Below are 20,564 nucleotides of genomic sequence, written 5' to 3' on the forward strand. Positions count from 1 at the left end.
GTCCTTTGCCTGCTAGTCTTTATTACTACCAAGCATTTAACTTTGCCTTTATTCTTTCATTGTCCTTCATGTTCTTTACACTTTTTTTTTTTTTTTTGCGGTACACGGGCCTCTCACTGTTGTGGCCTCTCCCATTGTGGAGCACAGGCTCCGGACGCGCAGGCTCAGTGGCCATGGCTCACGGGCCTAGCCACTCCACAGCATATAGGATTTTCCCGGACCGGGACACGAACCCGTGTCCCTTGCATTGGCAGGCGGACTCTCAACCACCACGCCACCAGGGAAGCCCTACACTTTTTGATTAATGTCTTCTTTTTCTTCTTCTTGCTTCATATTTTCCATTGCTTGCTGACTCATATCTTTCATTCTTTACATTCCCTGACGTTTTCTCACTCGAGAGTGTATGCTTCAGAGTTTTTTTTTTTTTTGTGGTACGTGGGCCTCTCACCATTGTGGCCTCTCCCGTTGCGGAGCACAGGCTCCGGACGCGCAGGCTCAGTGGCCATGGCTCACGGGCCTAGCTGCTCCGCAGCATATGGGATCTTCCCAGACCGGGGCACGAACCCGTGTCCCCTGCATCAGCAGGCGGACTCTGTGCCACCAGGGAAGCCCTATGCTTCAGATTTGAAGTAGGTTGGGAAACCAGTGGGAAATACTGCTCTCTGTGAAGGAGATTGTTCATGGTGAAACTGAGCAGGAACCTGTGGGGCTCCTCAGCACAGAAGACTTTTCATGCCCTGTGTTTCTTGTAGGGAACAGATTCCAGCCTCCATGACCTTCCATGAGTTCCAAAGGGCAGATTCAAACAGTTGCTAAGCAGGGAAGGGAGGGGATGCAGAGACAAGGGAGGAGCAGCCAAGAAACAATAGTGCAGCCTTGGGGCAGGTCCTGGTTCTGCAGGGATACACACAACAATATCTTTGAGCTCTTTACAGAACTAAAACCACCAACAAATGGAAGATGTTAGCATTATTCCTTCCACAGAAGACCACCTGAGGCCAGACTAAAGGAACCAGAGAAGCTCATCAAGATTAGGAGACCACCTGAGGCCAGATTAAAGGAGTGCAGGCCCTGCACACACCCTAATCTTATCAGCAACCCCACCCTTGAACCATTGCTATAAAACGCCTCACCAAATCCTCTGGGGTTGGGACACCAGGTTTTGAGGGCACAGAGCCTATCCATGTCCCCCTTTGCCTGGTAAAGCAATAAAGCTATTCTTTTCTACTTCACCCAAAGCTCTGTCTCTGAGATTTGATTCAGCACCAGTGCACAGAGGCCAAGTTTTCAGCATCAATGGCAAATCTCTGTCTGCAGCATGGTTCACTTTCAAGTCAGAAAACTCCCCTGGAGCTTTCACCTGAACACCTACCTTTCCTTTGCTATTTGTTTCCCTGCTTGTCTTCATTGTTCTTCTCTTTTTTCCTCTTTTTCTGCCTTTTAAATTTCCTCTGCTTCTTTTTCAGAGGGAATAAAAATAGCTATTATTCACTGAGTACTGAATATATGCTAAATATTATATTGAGCCCTTTAAGTTATGTCATTTAATCATAACTGGAATCCTAAAAGGTAAGTGATCCTCTTACCACTGTACAGGTGAAGGATCAAGTGCCTTGCCCAATCCAGTGAGTCAATAGAATCAGGATTCTGAAACAGGAGGGAAGGAGGCAGGGCACAACCTTTAAAAGAATGACATAGCCCAAGGACACAACATAAACTGATTAGAAACAAATAGGTCCAAGATGATGGATGAGTCGACTTCCACTAAACTTTGAGCCTCAGTACACACACATTGTAACACATCAGCAAGCTAAATGACACATCCACAGGCACCATGACAGTTCCAAGGCTGACCACAAAGGTCAGAAAGTGGACAGTGGCCCAACTCCTGGAAATCCCCACCCCTTCCCCAAAACAGGTGGAATACTCCTCCCACTCTTAGGCTTATGAAATGACCTACCCCTACGAAAACTGACAACCCCATACCCTGGTGCCACTCTCGCCTACTGAGATGGCCCACACTCTGTCTGTGGAGTGTGTTTCTCTCTAAATAAACCCACTTCTGGGAGATTGGTCTAAGGTGGCAGAGTAGAAGGACGTGCACTCACTCCCTCTTGTGAGAGCGTCAGAATCACAACTAACTGCTGAACAATCATCGACAGGAAGACAATGGAACACACCTAAAAAGATACCCCACATCCAAAGACAACCGAGAAGCTGCAATGAGATGGGAGTGCAATCACAATAAAATCAAATCCCATAACCGCTGGGTGGGTGACTCACAAACTGGAGAACAATTATACCACAGAAGCCCACCCACTGGAGTGAAGGTTCTGAGCCCCACGTCAGGCTTCCCAACCTGGGGGTCTGGCAATGGGAGGAGGAATTCCCAGAAAACCAGACCTTGAAGGTTAGCGGGATTTGATTGCAGGACTTTGACAGAACTGGGAGAAACAGAGACTCCACTCTTGGAGGGCACACACAAAGTAGTGTGCACATTGGGACCCAGGGGAAGGAGCAGTGACCCCACAGTAGACTGAACCAGAGCTACCTGCTAGTGTTGAACAGTATCCTGTGTGTGTGGGGGGAGGGCAGCTGTGGCTCACTGTGGAAAAAGGACACTGGCAGCAGAAGTTCTGGGAAGTGCTTCTTGGCATGAGCCCTCCCGGAGTCCGCCATTAGCCCCACCAAGGAACATGTATCCTCCAGTTCTGGGTCGCCTCAGGGCAAACAACCAACAGGGAGGTAACTCAACCCCACCCATCAACAGACAAGTGGATTAAAGTTTTACTGGGCTCTGCTCACCAGAGCAACACCCAGCTCTACCCACCACCAGTCCCTCCCATCAGGAAGCTTGCACAAGCCTCTTAGATAGCCTCATCCACCAGAGGGCAGACAGCAGAAGCAAGAAAAACTACAATCCTGCAGCCTGTAGAACTAAAACCACATTCACAGAAAGACAGACAAAATGAAAAGGCAGAGGGCTATGTACCAGGTGAAGCAACAAGATAAAACCCCAGAAAAACAACTAAATGAAGTGGAGATAGGCAACCTTCCAGAAAAAGAATTCAGAATAATGATAGTGAAGGTTATCCAGGACCTCGGAAAAAGAATGGAGGCAAAGATTAAGAAGATGCAAGAAATATTTAACAAAGACCTAGAAGAATTAAAGAACAAACACCTAGAAGATTTAAAAAACAAACAGAGGTGAACAATACAATAACTGAAAAGAAAATTACACTGGAAGGAATCAATAGCAGAATAAATGAGGCAGAAGAATGGATAAGTGACCTGGAAGAAAAATAGTGGAATTCACAGCCTCAGAACAGAATAAAGAAAAAAGAATGAAAAGAAATGATGACAGAATAAGAGACCTCTGGGACAACATTAAACACACCAACATTCGCACTATAGGAATGCCAGAAGGAGAAGAGAGAGAGAGAAAAGGACCCGAGAAAATATTTGAAGAGATTATAGTCAAAAACTTCCCTAACATGGGAAAGGAAACAGTCACCCAAGTCCAGGAAGCGCAGAGAGTCCCAGGCAAGATAAACCCAAGGAGAAACATGCCGAGACACATAGTAATCAAACTGACAAAAATTAAAGACAAATTATTAAAAACAACGAGGAAAAAATGACAAATAACATACAAGGGAACTCCCATAAGGTTAACAGCTGATTTCTCAGCAGAAAATCTACTAGCCAGAAGGGAGTGACACGATATATTTAAAATGATGAAAGGGAAGAACCTACAACCAAGATTACTCTACCCAGCAAGGATCTCATTCAGATTCGACAGAGAAATCAAAAGTTTTACAGACAAATGCTAAGAGAATTCACCACCACAAAACCAGCTCTACAACAAATGGTAAAGTAACTTCTCTAAGTGGGAAACACAAGAGAAGAAAAGGACCTGCAAAAACCAACCCAAAACAATTGAGAAAATGCTAATAGGAATATACATATCCATAATTGTCTTAAATGTGAATGGATTAAATGGTCCAACCAAAAGACACAGTCTTGCTGAATGGATACAAAAACATGACCCATATATATGTTATCTACAGGAGACCCACTTCAGACCTAGGGACATATACAGACTGAAAGAGAAGGGATGGAAAAAGAAATTCCATGCAAATGGAAATCAAAAGAAACCTGGAGTAGCAATACTCATACCAGACAAATTAGACTTTAAAATAAAGACTATTACAAGAGACAAAGAAGGACACTACATAAGGGATCAATCCAAGAAGAAGATATAACAATTGTAAATATATATGCACTCAACATAGGAGCACCTCAATACATAAAGCAATTGCTAACAGCTATAAAAGAGGAAATCAACAGTAACACAATAACAGTGGGGAACTTTAACACCTCACTTACACCAATGGACAGATCATCCAGACAGAAAAGTAATAAGGAAAAACAAGCTTTAAATGACACAATAGACCAAATAGATTGAATTATATTTATAGGACATTCCATTCGCAAACAGAAGATTACACTTTCTTCTCAAGTGCACACGGAACATTCTCAGGATAGATCCCATCTTGGGTCACAAATCAAGCCTCGGTAAATTTAAGAAAATTGAAATCAATTAGAAATTGATTAGAAATCAATTACAGGGGAAAAAATGTAAAAAACACAGACACATCAAAGCTAAAGAGTATGTAACTAAAAAACCAAGAGATCACTGAAGAAATCAAAAAGGAAATGAAAAAATACCTAGAGACAAATGACAATGAAAACATGATGATCCAAAACCTATGGGATGCAGCAAAAGCAGTTCTAAGAGGGAAGTTTATAGCAATACAATCCTACTTCAAGAAACAAGAAAAATCTCAAATAAACAATCTAACCTTACACCTAAAGGAGCTAGAGAAAGGAGAACAAATAAAACCCAAAATTAGTAGAAGGAAAGAAATCATAAACATCAGGGCAGAAATAAATGAAATAGAAATAAAGAAAACAATAGCAAAGATCAATAAAACTAAATGTTTGTTCTTTGAGAAGATAAACAAAATTGATAAACCTTTAGCCAGATTCATCAAGAAAAAAAGGGAGAGGACTCAAATCAATAAAATTAGAAATGAAAAAGGAGAAGTTACAACAGACACTGCAGAAATACAAAGAATCATAAGAGACTACTACAAGCAACTCAATGCCAATAAAATGGACAAGCGGGAAGAAATCAACAAATTCTTAGAAAGGCATAACTTTCTAAGACTGAACCAGGAATAAGTAGAAATTATGAACAGACCAATCACAAGTAATGAAATTGAAACTGTGATTAAAAATCTTCCAATAAACAAAAGTGCAGGACCAGATGGCTTCACAGTTGAATTCTGTCAAACATTTAGAGAAGAGCTAACACCCATCCTTCTCAAACTCTTCCAAAAAATCACAGAGGAAGGAACACTCCCAAACTCATTCTATGAGGCCACCATCACCCTGATACCAAAACCAGACAATGATACGACAAAAAAAGAAAATTACAGACCAATATCACTGATGAATATAGATGCAAAAATCCTCAACAAAATACTAGCAAACAGAATCCAACAGCACATTAAAAGGATCATACACCATGAACAAGTGGGATTTATCCTAGGGATGCAAGGATTCTTCAATATATGCAAATCAATCAATGTGATACACCATATTAATAAATCGAAGAATAAAATCATATGATCATCTCAATAGATGCCGAAAAAGCTACTGAAAAAATTCAACACCCATTTATGATAAAACCTCTCCAGAAGGTGGGCATAGAGGGAACCTACCTCAACATAATAAAGGCTATATTCAACAAACCCACAGCAAACATTGTTCTCAATGGTGGAAAACTGAAACCATTTGCTCTAAGATCAGGAACAAAACAAGGATGCCCACTCTTGCCTCTATTATTCAACATAGTTTTGGAAGTCCTAGCCACAGCAATCAGAGAAGAAAAAGAAATAAAAGGAATCCAAATCAGAAAAGAAGAAGTAAAACTGTCACTACTTCCAGATGACATGATACTATACATAGATAATCCTAAAGATGCTACCAGAAAACTTCTAGAGCTAATCAATGAATTTGGTAAGTTGCAGGATAAAAAATTAATGCACATAAGTCTCTTGCATTCCTATACACTAACAATGAAAGACCAGAAAGCGAAATTAAGGAAACAATCCTATTCACCATTGCAACAAAAAGAATAAAATACCTAGGAATAGACCTACTTAAGGAGACAAAAGCCCTGTACTCAGAAAACTATAAGACACTGATGAAAGAAATCAAAGATGACACAAACAGATGGAGAGATATACCATGTTCTTGGATTGGAAGAATCAACATTGTGAAAATGACTATACCACCCAAAGCAATCTACAGATTCAATGCAATCCCTATCAAACTACCAATGGCATTTTTCACAGAACTAGAACAAAAAATTTCACAATCTGTATGGAAACACAAAAGACCCCAAATAGCCAAAACAATCTTGAGAAAGAAAAATGGAGCTGGAGGAATCAGACTCCCTGATGTCAGATTATACTACAAAGCTACAGTAATCAAGATAACATGGTGCTGGCACAAAAACAAAAATATAGATCAATGGAACAGGATAGAAAGCCCAGAGATAAACCCACACACCTATGGTTAACTAATCTATGACTACGGAGTCAAGGATATACAATGGAGAAAAGACAGTCTCTTCAATAAGTGGTGCTGAGAAAACTGTACAACTACATGGAAAAGAATACAGTTAGAACACTCCCTAACACCATACACAAAAATAAACTCAAAATGGATTAAAGACCTAAATATAAGACCAGATACTATAAAACTCTTAGAGGAAAACATAAGAACACCGTTTGACGTAAATCACAGCGATCTCTTTTTTGACCTACCTCTTAGAGAAATACAAATTAAACAAAAATAAACAAATGGAACCTAATGAAACTTGAAAGCTTTTGTACAGCAAAGGAAACTGTAAACAAGATGAAAAGACAACCCTCAGAATGGGAGAAAATATTTGCAAATGACTTAATGGACAAAGGATTCGTCTTCAAAATATATAAACTGCTCATGCGGCTCAGTATTAAAGAAGAAAAAACACCAACAAAAAATGGGCAGAAGACCTAATGGACATTTCTCCAAAGAAGACATACAGATGGCCAAGAGGTACATGTAAAGCTTCTCAACATCACTAATTATTAGAGAAATGCAAATCAAAACTGTAATGAGGTATCACCTCACATCAGTTAGAATGGGCATCATCAGAAAATCCACAAACAATAAATGCTGGAGAGGGTGTGGAGAAAAGGGAACCCTCCTGCACTGTTGCTGGGAGTATAAATTGGTACAGCCACTCTGGAAAACAGTATGGAGTTTCCTTAAAAAACTAAAAATAGAATTACCATATGACCCAGCAATCCCACTACTGGGCATATACCTAGAGAAAACCATAATTCAAAAGGACACATGCACCCCAGTGTTCATTGCAGCACTATTTACAATAGCCAGGTCATGGAAGCAACCTAAATGCTCATCAACAGATGAATGGATAAAGAAGATGTGGTATACATATAGAATGGAATATTACTCAGCCATAAAAAGGAACGAAATTGGGTCATTTGTAGAGACGTGGATGGACCTAGAGACTGTCATACAGAGGGAAGTAAGTCAGAAAGAGAAAAACAAATATCGTGTATTAATGCATATATGTGGAATCTAGAAAAATGGTACAGATGAACTGGTTTGCAAGGCAGAAATAGAGACACAGATATAGAGAACTAATGTGTGGACACCAAGGGGGAAAAGCGGGGTGGGGTGGTGGGGGGATGAACTGGGAGATTGGGAATGACATATATACACTAATATGTATAAAATGGATAACTAATAAAAAACCTGCTGCATAAAAAAATAGAATAAAATAAATCCACTTCTTACCTATCACTTTGTCTCTTACTGTATTCCTTCTGTGACAGGACATCAAGAACCTGAGCTTCATTAAGTCCTGAGACCAGGTGTGTGATCTCAGTTAAAAGACCATGGGTTCAAATCCTAATCTGGGTTTTGGCTTGGGTTGAGTCTCAGCCCATGGGTTCAAGTCCCAATCTGAGTTACACAGTTTCAATTCCACTCTTTTCTGCCCTAGTCCGTGCTGTCTTTACAGATCATTCAGTTCTCCATTCTCCCGATGATCTCATGTCTGAAGGTCTGAGCTCCCTGGGTGTCCTGAGTTTTCAGTTTAAGGTCTGAATATCTGAGGCTTGAGACCTTGACACTGGGCTCAGGCTTCTTCAGAGTATGGTTCTGGCAAGGGTGGGTCAAGGTGAATGGGAGAGTAAGGTAAGAAGGAATCCTTTAGTTCTCTTTTATCAATGCTATTTTATTAAGATAATTTTTACTTCTTTTAAATGCAGTTTGTTTTTATCACAGCGTTTTTATTTTATCTTAGGGTATAACTCACTAAAAATGAGACAAAAAATTAGTCCACATGCAAAACTTAAGCATTGTGATTATCATTGAAAACCATTTTATTCCCACAAATTCAAATGAGACAGTGAATAAGAACCAACTAGCATTTTGTGCCTTAAATAGATTTTAAAAAATCATTTCAAGCTTAAAGCATTACAAAACATTGAAGAATATGGCAAAGGTTAAATCTTAGGTCTAGAAAATAGTTCAGGAATCTCTTTTGTTTTCCCCTTGAGGGTTTCAGGGAAGGACAGAAACATCTAAACAAAGAATTATCTACTCAACCTCCTTTTACAAAGGTTGTGTTGATAATAGCTTTACTCATACAGATTTGGTGAAGATTTTGCCTATTATAAGGTGATATTTTGCAAAAGCTAAATGGTAACTTTAGTTTCCTTCCTAGCTTGAAGCAACTTATGTTCTATGATTTCAATGTTGATAAGGAGAACTTAAATAGGAAAATGAAATTTAAGTTTTCTAAATGGACCTCAAATATTTAACATTTGTTTTTCTTTTATTATTTTGCTATCTCAAAGAACACACAGCTAACATCGTACTTCATAAGAAAGACTGAATACTTTCCCCCTTTGATCAGAAACAGGAAGAGGATATCTGTTCTCAATATTTCTATTCAACATTAAAATAGAAGTTCTAGCCAAGGCAATCAGGCAAGAAAAAGAAATAAAAGGCATCCAGATTGAAAAGAAAGAACTAGAACTATCTGTATTTGCAGATGACACCAAAAAACTTTGAGCCAATAAATCAGTTCAACAATGTGGCAGAATAAAGATTAGTATGTGGACTTCCCTGGTGGTGCAGTGGTTGAGAGTCCGCCTGCTGATGCAGGGGACGCGGGTTTGTGCCCCGGTCCAGGAGGATCCCACATGCCGTGGAGCGGCTGGGCCCGTGAGCCATGGCCGCTGGGCCTGCGTGTCCGGAACCTGTGCTCCGCAGCAGGAGAGGCCACAGCAGTGAGAGTCCCGTGTACCACAAAAAAAAAAGATTAGTATGTGAAAATTTTATTTCTACACACTGGCAATGAACAATCTGAAAATAAAATTAATAAAAGAATGCCATTTATAATAGCAGTAATCACAACTGTTGCTAAGGATGTGGAGATATTAGAACACTCATAACTTGCTGGTAAGAATGTAAAGTGGTGCAACCACTTTAGAAAATAATTCCTCAAAATGTTAAATAAAGAATTACCATTTGACCCAGCAATTTCATTAGGTATACACCAAAGAGAAATAAAACTTATGTACACACAAAAACTCATATATGAATGTTTATAGTAATATGATTTATAATAGCTGAAGAATGGAAGGAACATAAATATCCATCACTGATGAATGGATAAACAAACGTGGTATATCCATACAATGGAATATTATTCAGCATTAAAAATGAATGAAGCACTGATACTGCTACAACATTGATGAAACTTGAAAACATTATGCTAGGTGAAAGAAACCAATGAGCAAAGACCCCATATTGTTTGGATACATTTATGAGAAATGTTCAGAATAGGCAAATATTCTTTGCTTCATTTACAGACAAGGAAACTAAGATTCTGTAAAGTTAGGGCCCCTGTCCAAGGTCACACAGCTTGTAAGAGACAGAGTTGGGCTTATCTCAGATGATCCAGTTTCAACGGCACCAGGCTTCTCAGCTGCACTGGTAGCTTTCCTGGGGGAAGAACACCACTCTTCCCCCAAAGATAACCATTATTTTACACTTGACATTTATCATTCCTGTATGTTTAAGATACATGTAAGTCATAGGCATTTCTATCTGTAAACTATATGTCCCTGCATGTTTAACAAGATATCCTAGTGTTTTCCCATGTATAACATTTTGCATGAACATATCATTCTATGTAAATGTAAAACTCTTATTGTGACTTGAATTTTTAAATTTAATACTATAGGTGAGTTTCATAGCTCACATTTCCCTAATACAGAACAATTAGGTTGTTTTCACTGTTGATCTCACAGAGTTATAACAATCATCCTTGAGCATGTCTCCTTGCACACGTGTGAGATCTTCTCTAGAATAGACTTCAAGAAGTAGACTTGCTGAGTATTGACATGTTTAACTTAATTGTTGCAATTGCTCCACAAAGTGGTTGTAGCAAATTAGAGTCCTACAGCTATGTGCTGGAGTTCCCATTTCCCCACATCTTCACCATCATTTAGTGTTATCAGACATTAAGTTTTGCCATTATGATGGACATTAAATATTATCTACTTATGTGTAATTGAAACTTTTTATAATAAAAACAAACCAAAAGCATCAAAATGTCTTGGGCTATTTAGTTCTGGACATATTTATCTTTTATAAAAGTCAAGCAGATGTAGTTAATCCACTTGATTTCCCACTGTTTCCAACGCTTTGAATTTGCCAATATGAAGATATTTCCTAGAATATCAAATAGTCGCTGAATCTCACTCTATTTTGAGACCTCAAGGCAGGCTGAATTTTAAGACCTTCCACACAGAAGTTATGTAATCTTGGACAAGCAACTAAAAATAGAAACAAACTCATATTTATCCCAAAAGTTTGTTGAAAGAGATAAATGAAATAAGTAGTACACTTAGTCCAATGCCTGGTCAAAGTAAGCACTGAGTAAAAGTAAGTGATAATACTAATCATTTGCTTTGGCATCTTGCTTTGGCATCTTTTCTAAGGCTAGGCCCAAACTCTAAACCATTATGTATGTAACTCTGGCATATTTCTTAGTGTTTAAATTAATTGATATAAGGGCTAAACACTGAGAATAGCACTTGGGACTGTGTGAGCATGTCAGCTTCTTTCCTCTCTTCATTAATATGTATCTTGGTACAAATCTAGGTCTGTTACCAGATTGGTCTGTATCTTCAGTTAGGTACAGAGAAGGGAGTCAGTAAATAAATTCAATCTACTCAAAACTAATCACTATGAGTTATTTGATAATAAATAAGGCCTTTCATGGAGAAATTACGCTGATCCTCCAGAAAACGGTCACCACATTTTCTTGGCCATGCTACATATAGCACACTTGGGAATTGTTCATGTGAAAACCTTGGCTAGTAGCTTTGTCCAGTGGCCTGGAATTGATTCTCATACTGGAAGGATTATAAACCAGTATTGTACATGCCAGGCTACTCAGCATACCTCAGCAAATACACCTACTCTTCCAGAAGGCAAGACAAAAATTCTCGGCCAATAATCCATATTGATTTTTATATTTTATCTCATGGATAATATTGAGTTCAGTAGATTTCACCTAAAAATACTTTGTAAAGTTCCCACTTTTATCTCACATGTTCTGGTGTAACCAGAATATCTCTCTGCCAATTTTTGGCAGTAGTAGTAAACTCTAGAACCTTTGTGAAGGAAACAATGAAAACTTGGATGGGTGTCGTGTCCAAACTTACATCTTATCATCCTTGAAAAAATAATAAGGCTAAAGGAATGCTGTGTACAGTATGCAACTCGGATCCAGTGATGAATATTTTGGAATCCTTTCTGCATAGAGTCTGAAAAAAAATCTATTACCTAAATGTTTTAAGTATTTTTCTGCTTTCTGGAAAGTAGAGGTTGGACATCGAGTTTGAGGCAGCACATCCCTTTGACCTAGGATAACTTTCCCAAAAGAGATTTACTTAAGCAAACAAAGAACAAATATCTTTCCTGGAATGGAGATGCTTGAGCCAGTGGGACTCTAAGGAGTTAAACTGCTTTCCACAATAATGAATAAGGTTGGAACTAGTGGAGACAACAATCCATTTCTGGAAATCATTTTCTTTAAAGGAGTATTTCTTTTCTAGGTACATATTAGATTACATTGCTTAGTCTTAGACTCATGAATGTGTGTTTAGTTTGTTGAATTGTCCTTCTCACTTTGCTGGCCATAGGTGATCAAGCCTAAAGCAAATTAATAAAAAAAAAATCAACTTATACTTTTTTTAACCAGTAGGTTGTCTTGCTTTTTGGAGGAAGACAGCATCAGCAGCTACTCCAACTATGTCAACTAATGCAGAATAAGATTTAATGTATATCACCCTGTATTATAATTTTTACACCATTTATTCTACCCTTCTATTTCTTAACACTTCCCTTGACCCTCCCTCTTTTTAGTTAAGATAACATGAGTCTTTATAACCCCAAAAGTGATGGAAACTTACCACATAAAGTCTAAAAGAGGTGTCCCTAAACACTGGCCAGTCCTTTTCCACGTTGTGATTCAAGGATCCAGGATCCTTTTGCCTTCAGGCTATGCCATCTTCATCATGTAGCTTCCAAGTTACCATGTTTATCTGCATCACACTTTGCAAGGGAAAAATCATGCAGGTTGAAGCACAGGAAATTTTTATGGCCGGACATTGAGGTAGTATATATCACTTCCACCCAGATTCCACTGGTTAAAAGCCAATCATAAGACACAGATTTGATGGGAGGCTAAAAGATGTGCTCTAGTTGCGTGCCTAGGAACAAAAGTAAATGAGTTTGGCTAACAGCTGGCCAGTGTCAAGTCACACTATCTTTGTTTCTTCATCAATCAAGTTTTTGTTTGTTTGTTTTTTGCGGTACGCGGGCCTCTCACTGTTGTGGCCTCTCCCATTGCGGAGCACAGGCTCCGGACGTGCAGGCTCAGCCGCCATGGCTCACGGGCCCAGCCACTCTGCGGCATGTGGGATCTTCCCGGACCGGGGCACGAACCCGTGTCCCCTGCATCGGCAGGCGGATTCTCAACCACTGTGCCACCAGGGAAGCCCCATCAATCAATTTTTTTAATTGGAAGTTTACAGTTGTCCTTGGGAGGTTACAGTTCTCCTCATTTCTAGTTTATTGCAAGCTGAGGCAGGTGGGGGATTTTCATATTCTTGAAGTCAAAGGAATTAATTTGCATGCAGCAGTTTCTTATAGCTACATGTGTGTTCTAGTCTTCATAGTCACCCACTGTAGATCAGAAGCCAAGACCAGACAACAAAAAGAGAAGTAGAAGCATGATTCTCACCACACGTTAGTGGAGGAGTAAAGAAGGAAGCCAGTTTGGGATTGCTAAAGCGCAACCTGGATTTGGCTGTTAATCTCTAATTCTTAGGGCATGATAAATAGATTCAAAAATAGGGCCAGCTGAATTATTACAGACAAACCTCAAGTATCTCCATATAGACTTAGAGGATCATTTTAAATACTTATAAATTCATCAGTAATTTATTCTGGATTTCTGTATATATCTACTCATAGATAATTTTTTTCCTGTAAAAGACAGTTTTCATAATGATATTGAGTTGGATCCATATGGCTTCCTGTCAATATAACTGAGTTTACTAGAGCTGGGTCATATACATTTTACAGCACAGATAAGCTAGTGTGGCATCACAGTGTTGAAGATTCAGAAGCCCATTCTAAATGAGGGCTCATCCATTGCAGAGCCTGGAGGTGCGTCCCATTAGTGCTATCTGACATTGGCTTTTCAAGTACACCTTCTGGTGACTCTCAGGAACCACAAAATGAAAGATGCACTATGTCCTCACTTTCCTGCAAAGGAGGGACCTGGACTTTTTATACATATTAATATTAAGTGACGGAGAGAGGCAAATTTGATTATTTGGGCAATGACTTAATGTTTGTCTTCTTAAATTGAACAAAGCACTTTGGCAAGCTCTGTGGGGAGGTGGGGGAGAAATAGCAATGAATAAATAGCCTAGGTAACTTTAGTGGTGTTGTGAGAGGAGATAAGAAATATACACATCCATTGACCAAAGAGCACAAAAGTTCAGTTACACAGAATGAGTAAATTCTGGAGATCTAATGTACAGCATGGTGAATATAGAAAATATTATATCGTATACTTGAAATTTGCTAAGAGTTGATCTTAACTGTTCTCACCATAAATAAATCATAACTATGTGAAGTGATGCATATATTAACTTGATTATGGTGTTCATTTTACAATGTATACATGTATCAAAACATCACATTGTATACTTTAAATATACATAATTTTTATTTGCCTCAAAAAGCTGGAGAAAAGAAATATATAAATTTAACTAAAATATATGGCATAAGAGTGGTACTGAAGAAGAAATATTAACAAGGTACACTGGCAGTACATTTGAATGGATTAATTCTGATTAGACAGTATCTAAGAGGGCTCATAGGGGAAATGATATTTGAGTTGGGGCTTGAAGGTAGATTGGATTACAGATGGTGGAGATGATGCAAGAAAATTTATGTGAGCAAAGGTGCAGAAATAAGCAAGTTCTTATGTTTAGGGACTTCATGTAAGCAATTCAGTTATTACTCAATAAATATTTATTGAGTGCCTACTGTGTATCAGATACTATTATAGGTACTTCAGAGACATCAATGAACAAAGCAGATTAAAACAAAACAAAACAAAAACGCTGAGATGGATCCTTTATAGGTGGGAGGAGCATAGAGAATACATGAAAAAGTAAGAAAATAAAAGTAACAGTGTTGAGGCCAGTATATTGAGGGCCTTGAATCCTTTGCTAACAAGCCAAATAGTCTAAGTTTAGAGTATTGATTGGGAAGTCCTCGCATGTATGTGAGAACCAAAGCCCTGGGGTAATAAGAGAGACAGACAGAAGATTCAAGGAGAGAATTTTGAGGAACGTTGATATTAAATGAGGAGGATAAGGGAAAACCTGGTAGAATGTATGAAAAAGAAACTGTTAGAACTGAAGGTCCCTGAACGAAGGGACAGTGCCTATCTTTTCACCACTGAATCTCATGTCTAGAACAGTGCTCTCAACATAGTGGGTGCACAATAGTCTTCTTTTTTTTAAAATAAATTTATTTATTTATTTATTTTTGGCTGTGCTGGGTCTTTGTTGCTGTGCGCAGGCTTTCTCTAGTTGCGGTGAGCGGGGGCTACTCTTCGTTGCAGTGCAGAGGCTTCTCATTGCGGTGTCTTCTCTTGTTGCGGAGCACAGGCTCTAGGCATGCAGGCTTCAGTAGTTGTGGCACGTGGGCTCTAGAGCACAGGCTCAGTAGTTGTGGCGCAGGGGCTTCGTTGCTCCGTAGCATGTGGGATCGTCCCAGACAAGGGCTCGAACCCATGTCCCCTGCATTGGCAGGCAGATTCTTAGCCACTGTGCCACCAGGGAAGCCCCACAATAGTCTTTTAAATGAATGTATTATTGAAAGAAACCAGGAGACAGCATTACAGATCTCAGAGCATGGAAAAACTTTAAGTGAGCAGAAAAATCTTCCTAAATATTATGTCAGATAATAACTATACTGCTTATTCTGTTCGTGCCTCACATCCCTCACATCATTTATCCACCCTTCTTTGTCCTGCTCTCTAACCCTTAGAAAACTGACCTCTACAAATTGCATTATCTGGGCTTTCTTGCCTTCTGCTGAGTTTGGGTTAAACAATGGAAGACACCAGCAGGACATCAAAGGGTAAAAGAAGAGCAAAGTAAGAAATTTCTTCTCTGCTCCCTCCGTGCTGGCCATTGGTTTTGGCAGAGGCTGGTTTTGCTCTACTAAGGCCACAGCTCATATTAGATGTTACAGCTCTTGTTTGTTTCTGATAATACTCCTCTCCTCATTTACCGCTCCAGGTCTTACTTTCCTGCTCTGGCTAGCTCCTGGAGACCTCACCACCTATGATTAGCTCCCTTCACCTCCCCAAGGGGTTATTTGAGTTCACTAAAATTTACTTCATTAAAATTAAACCCTTTCAATGTGCTGTTTCCTACTGTGACCATGACTGACGGAGTAATTAAAAACTTTAAAGAGATCATTCATGATACATTAGGGATACTGTAAATAGATGATTACGGTGGGGAATCTGAACCCAGGTAGGATAAGTCAATCAGTAAGTGGGAAAGATGAAGCTGTGAGTGGAGGCTTTTTTAAGTAATATGAAGGTGAATGGACGGAAGAATAGCAGATGTGAAGAAGAAAAGGTAGGGCTTCCCTGGTGGCGCAGTGGTTGGGAGTCCACCTGCCGATGCAGGGGACGCAGGTTCGTGCCCCGGTCCGGGGGGATCCCACGTGCCGCGGAGCGCCTGGGCCCATGAGCCATGGCCGCTGGGCCTGCGCATCCGGAGCCTGTGCTCCACAGCGGGAGAAGCCGCAACAGTGAGAGGCCCGTGCACTGCAAAAAAAAAAAAAAAAAAAAAAGAAGAAAAGGCAAGGGAAACTGTGTTGCTGTTTTTTTTAAGGGTGGGAAAGAATTCATATATAAACATGTTCAATGGAATGAGCCAGTAGAAAAAGAGAAAACAAATTTAAGTCTCAGAGATGATAATTAATTAAACACTAATCCAGAGAAAGCAGACCCAATGACACTGATTAAAACCTATGAAAGAAGTAGGGACTTATTCTGGGACAGGAAAGAAAAATGTGAATTTGGCGAAAGACAGAGATGAAATGGGTCGTAGAAAAGATGAAAGCTAAGGCTATATCTGAGGGTCCTTCTTTTATGCGCAACACATCATGTAGTAAAATTTGCTAAGATGGCTTTCAAAGACTGTCCGAGATTTGAGAAAAATGGAAAAGGGGAATAAGTTGACATGTTGTGGAGTTTAATTTTATTCTATAAGATGGTATTGGGTAAGAGATGATGACAATTCTGCTTTTCTATTCTTAGTCTTGCAACAATGAGTAGGACAGATTAGAGAAGAGGAAAACTTCCATTTTAGTGGAGATTGCAATAGCTCAGGGCAAGAGTTAATGAGAGTCTGACCTGGGCAGTGAAAAGTAAGGCTGAATGAGGATGCTGCAGAGTTGATTCCTGCATTTATTGACTATTCTGTGCTTGACGCTACAGAAGACACAACAGAGATTTCACAAAGAGTAGAAAACATACTTCCTAACTTCAAGGAGCACACAAACTAGCCAGAAAAGCATAGATATACAACAAAGACTATTGAACCAAGAGTCAGACCCAGATTCTAATTCCTGCCCACCACTAACTAAGTGTCATATCCTGGGTAATTTATTTCCCCACTTGCACCTCAGCTTCCTTGTTTGAGCAAGGGAGTTAAAAACTGATGACCTCCTTGGTTTCTAAAAACTATTCTTGAATAAAAAGAACCAGGGTTCCTTGGAGAAATACCTGATGCTAGAGCTTGGGTAGGTAAAATACAAGATGAGCCTGGAGCACCTTGTGGTACCAAAAAGGAAGAAAGTGCCCAACAAAAAAATAGATGGGGACATGTCAAAGGAAGCCAACCAAAGGGCGCTTCTAATAGCCAAAGCTGGAACAATTTGGTCAACAAAATAAACAACACAATATAGAGTTATAACCCAAAATGTAAAATAAATGTACATGAGTACATGTTGATATAAATGAATAATTGCATTTTAAAAATGGGGAAGAAGAGTCAAATCTTTCTTATAGAAGAATTCTGAATAATATATGTACACCCCACTCCAAGAGGTGAATCTTGACTCTTCCTTCTACCCAGATATACCTTGAGAATGGCCTAGGCTTTCTGACTCACTTCCAAAGAATAGAATAGGGAAAAGAAAAATAGTAACTTCACCCTGGAAAAATCTGGCAAACACAACATTAACCAAGTGATAAATGTTAATATCTCAATAATGGCATGCAGTTATCATGTACTCTCAATATAATGTGATAAGAAGGGCATTTCATCTCTCTTATCTTCTTCCCCCAAACCCATGACTCCAGTCTACTTACGAGAAAGACATCAGGCAAACTCAGATTGGAGGACATTCTACAGGATCCCTTGCTAATACCCGTAAGGCCTGTCAAGGTCATTTTTTAAAAAAGAAAATACTGAGAAACGGTCACAAATCAAAGGAGATGGGAGACATGACAACTAAAAGCAATGTGCTTTCCTGGATTGAATCCTGGAATCAAAAGAGGACCTTAATGGAAAAATGGATGAAATTCAAATAAAGTCTGGAGTTTAGTTAATTAAAAGAAAAAAATTGATGGTCTGTAACGTCTCTTCCAGCTGGTAGCTATAAGAATAGCATTTATTATCTAATTGCTTCATAACTGTGCTCATATTGCTTACAATGTGCCAAGAACACACGAGGTAAGGGAACCATTAAAGCAGGATGGAAGGCTTTAATCAGCTTTTTTTTCTCTTCTAACTTCCTGTAGTTGTGTTTCAGTGATGTAGTGTGTGGTTAGGGCAAAGCAATTTTTGAGGCAATAAAGCAGTGTTTTGGTGAAAGTCTCTTGTCTGTTACTTTCCCAAACAAGCACTCACCCTCTGCCCTAGTAAGAACAGCTTCGAGTGAACCACCAGATTTCCATCCACTTGCAACCCTGAACGTTTGAGTCTCCTAAGCTGCGCCATCACAAGGCAGCGCGCTAGGAAACTGTCGCTATGGTGACAGTTGCGGCGGCAGGGCTACCTTTGGCTCATTTGATTTTCCTGGACAGTTTCTTTGCCTAAAAAAAGTTTATGGAGCCCCGATGTGAAATCATGCTGGCTCTGATTCATGACATTTTCCTGAGATTTTATAATGTTTCTTTTTTCTAAATAAGCAATTTCAGGTCAGGTAAAAATGTGAGTAAATCATGCCTGGCTCTTGTTCCAGATGTATCAATTTCTGTTCATTCCCATTTTTTCCCTTTCATGGTTTTGGAGCAATAAAAATAACCAATGCCTCTACTCTGAAACCTTTCTGAGTATGCAATATATAAACAGTATACTGTGCAGGGAGCAATATTTCCCTACCTTGGCCATTACCGACTGTAGCGTTTTCTCTGGCACTTATCTGAAACCGAGCAAAGACATGGAATTACAATTTTGGCACACTCGAGACCCTGGGAGGATCAAAGAGGCTGATGTGACAGTTCATGAAAGGAGGAGGAAGCAAACCGTCCCCCACTGCCAACACTAACACAGCACTGTGCTTGAGAGTCTGGGAGAGCCGAGTTGCCAAGTGTCTGCCTGCATTTTCTTTGAGGGCGCCAGGCCCGGAGCAGGTCAGGAAAATTATGGCTTTTATCAAGCAGACAGTGTGGCTCTCTTTGAGGATGGCCAAAGTCTCAGTCACTGCTGGTAACTGTAACACATGTGGTCTTTTCAAGAGAGGACATGAATATTTTCATTAACTGGGAAAGAAGGTGCCCACATGAGACTTCATTTGTCTGGAATATTAGGGAAAGCCTGAAAAAGGTGAGATGTTTGTAAAGAAATTAAGAGTGAGGGCTTTGGAGACAGATTGCCTGGGTTTTAATCCTGGCCTTCCAAATACCATTCTGTATAAGTTGAGCAGATTCCCTAACCTCTCTGCCTCACTTCCCCTAATCAGTAAAAGGAAAATGAAAATAGTATCCAAGTCACAGGACTGTCTTGGCAATTAATACATGTGAAATACTTATAACATTGTCTGGCACATGGCAAATCCTCAATGAATGTCAGCTGCTATCATTATTTTTATTTTAATCATCGTTATTCAGAAAGGAAAGTCATCAGTTTTGTGATGTCCTATGAGCTGTTTTTCAGTCTGTTTATCCTTCAAGTATTTGCCAAGGGTTTAAAATGTACTGAGCACTGTGCTAAGTACTGTAGATAATTCAGGAACAAACAAGTCCAGCTCTTTGCTATCAAGAATTTATATTCTGGTGGAAGAGATAAGAAAAGCATGCACAAAGGGCTATTCTATATGATAGAGTGTTTTTCCCTTTGGTGTGGCACTGATTATGATGTATTTTGGGATTTCAGAAAAAGAAGTGACTAGCCACTGGCCTAGTAAGTGGAATGGGGCACTCTTTATGGAGGATGTAGCATTTGGCCAGAACTTGAATTACAAGTACAATTTTTTATTTTAATGGTGGATATCAGCATGGGTGTGGGTATCAGACAGGTGAGGGGCAGGGTGGGGAGGACTCAAGGCAGATGAAATGACAGAGGGAAGATGCTGAGGAGGTACTTGAGAGACAGGAGAGAGAGGTCCAAATGCAAGGCTTACGCCAGGGGTTCTTGGTGGAGAGGAGTCCACAAAGGTAGAAATGACAGTTAATGGAGGATCTTGAATAGACTTGGCCAAAGGAGCTTGCATTTTTATTTCATTAAGAAGTTGGGTCTCTTTAGGAATAAACTGGTAGTGTTATGAATTTTGGATTAGAGGTGTGC

The 20,564-nt window shown here is 39.5% G+C and overlaps 1 long non-coding RNA gene across 1 annotated transcript in view; it reads right to left on the reverse strand.

Annotated features, from left to right (window-relative positions):
* Nucleotides 1-1,965: 1,965 nt before the first annotated feature.
* The window catches only part of LOC307186744, a 76,415-nt gene continuing 57,816 nt past the window's right edge, over nt 1,966-20,564 (reverse strand). Inside the window, exon 4 of the long non-coding RNA XR_013828456.1 lies at nt 1,966-2,720. This is a non-coding gene — a long non-coding RNA (uncharacterized lncRNA). The remainder of the gene's footprint in view (nt 2,721-20,564) is intronic.

The sequence above is a fragment of the Stenella coeruleoalba genome, assembly GCF_951394435.1.
Source record: "Stenella coeruleoalba genome assembly, chromosome: 1".
In the NCBI taxonomy this organism is placed as follows: Eukaryota; Metazoa; Chordata; class Mammalia; order Artiodactyla; family Delphinidae; genus Stenella; species Stenella coeruleoalba.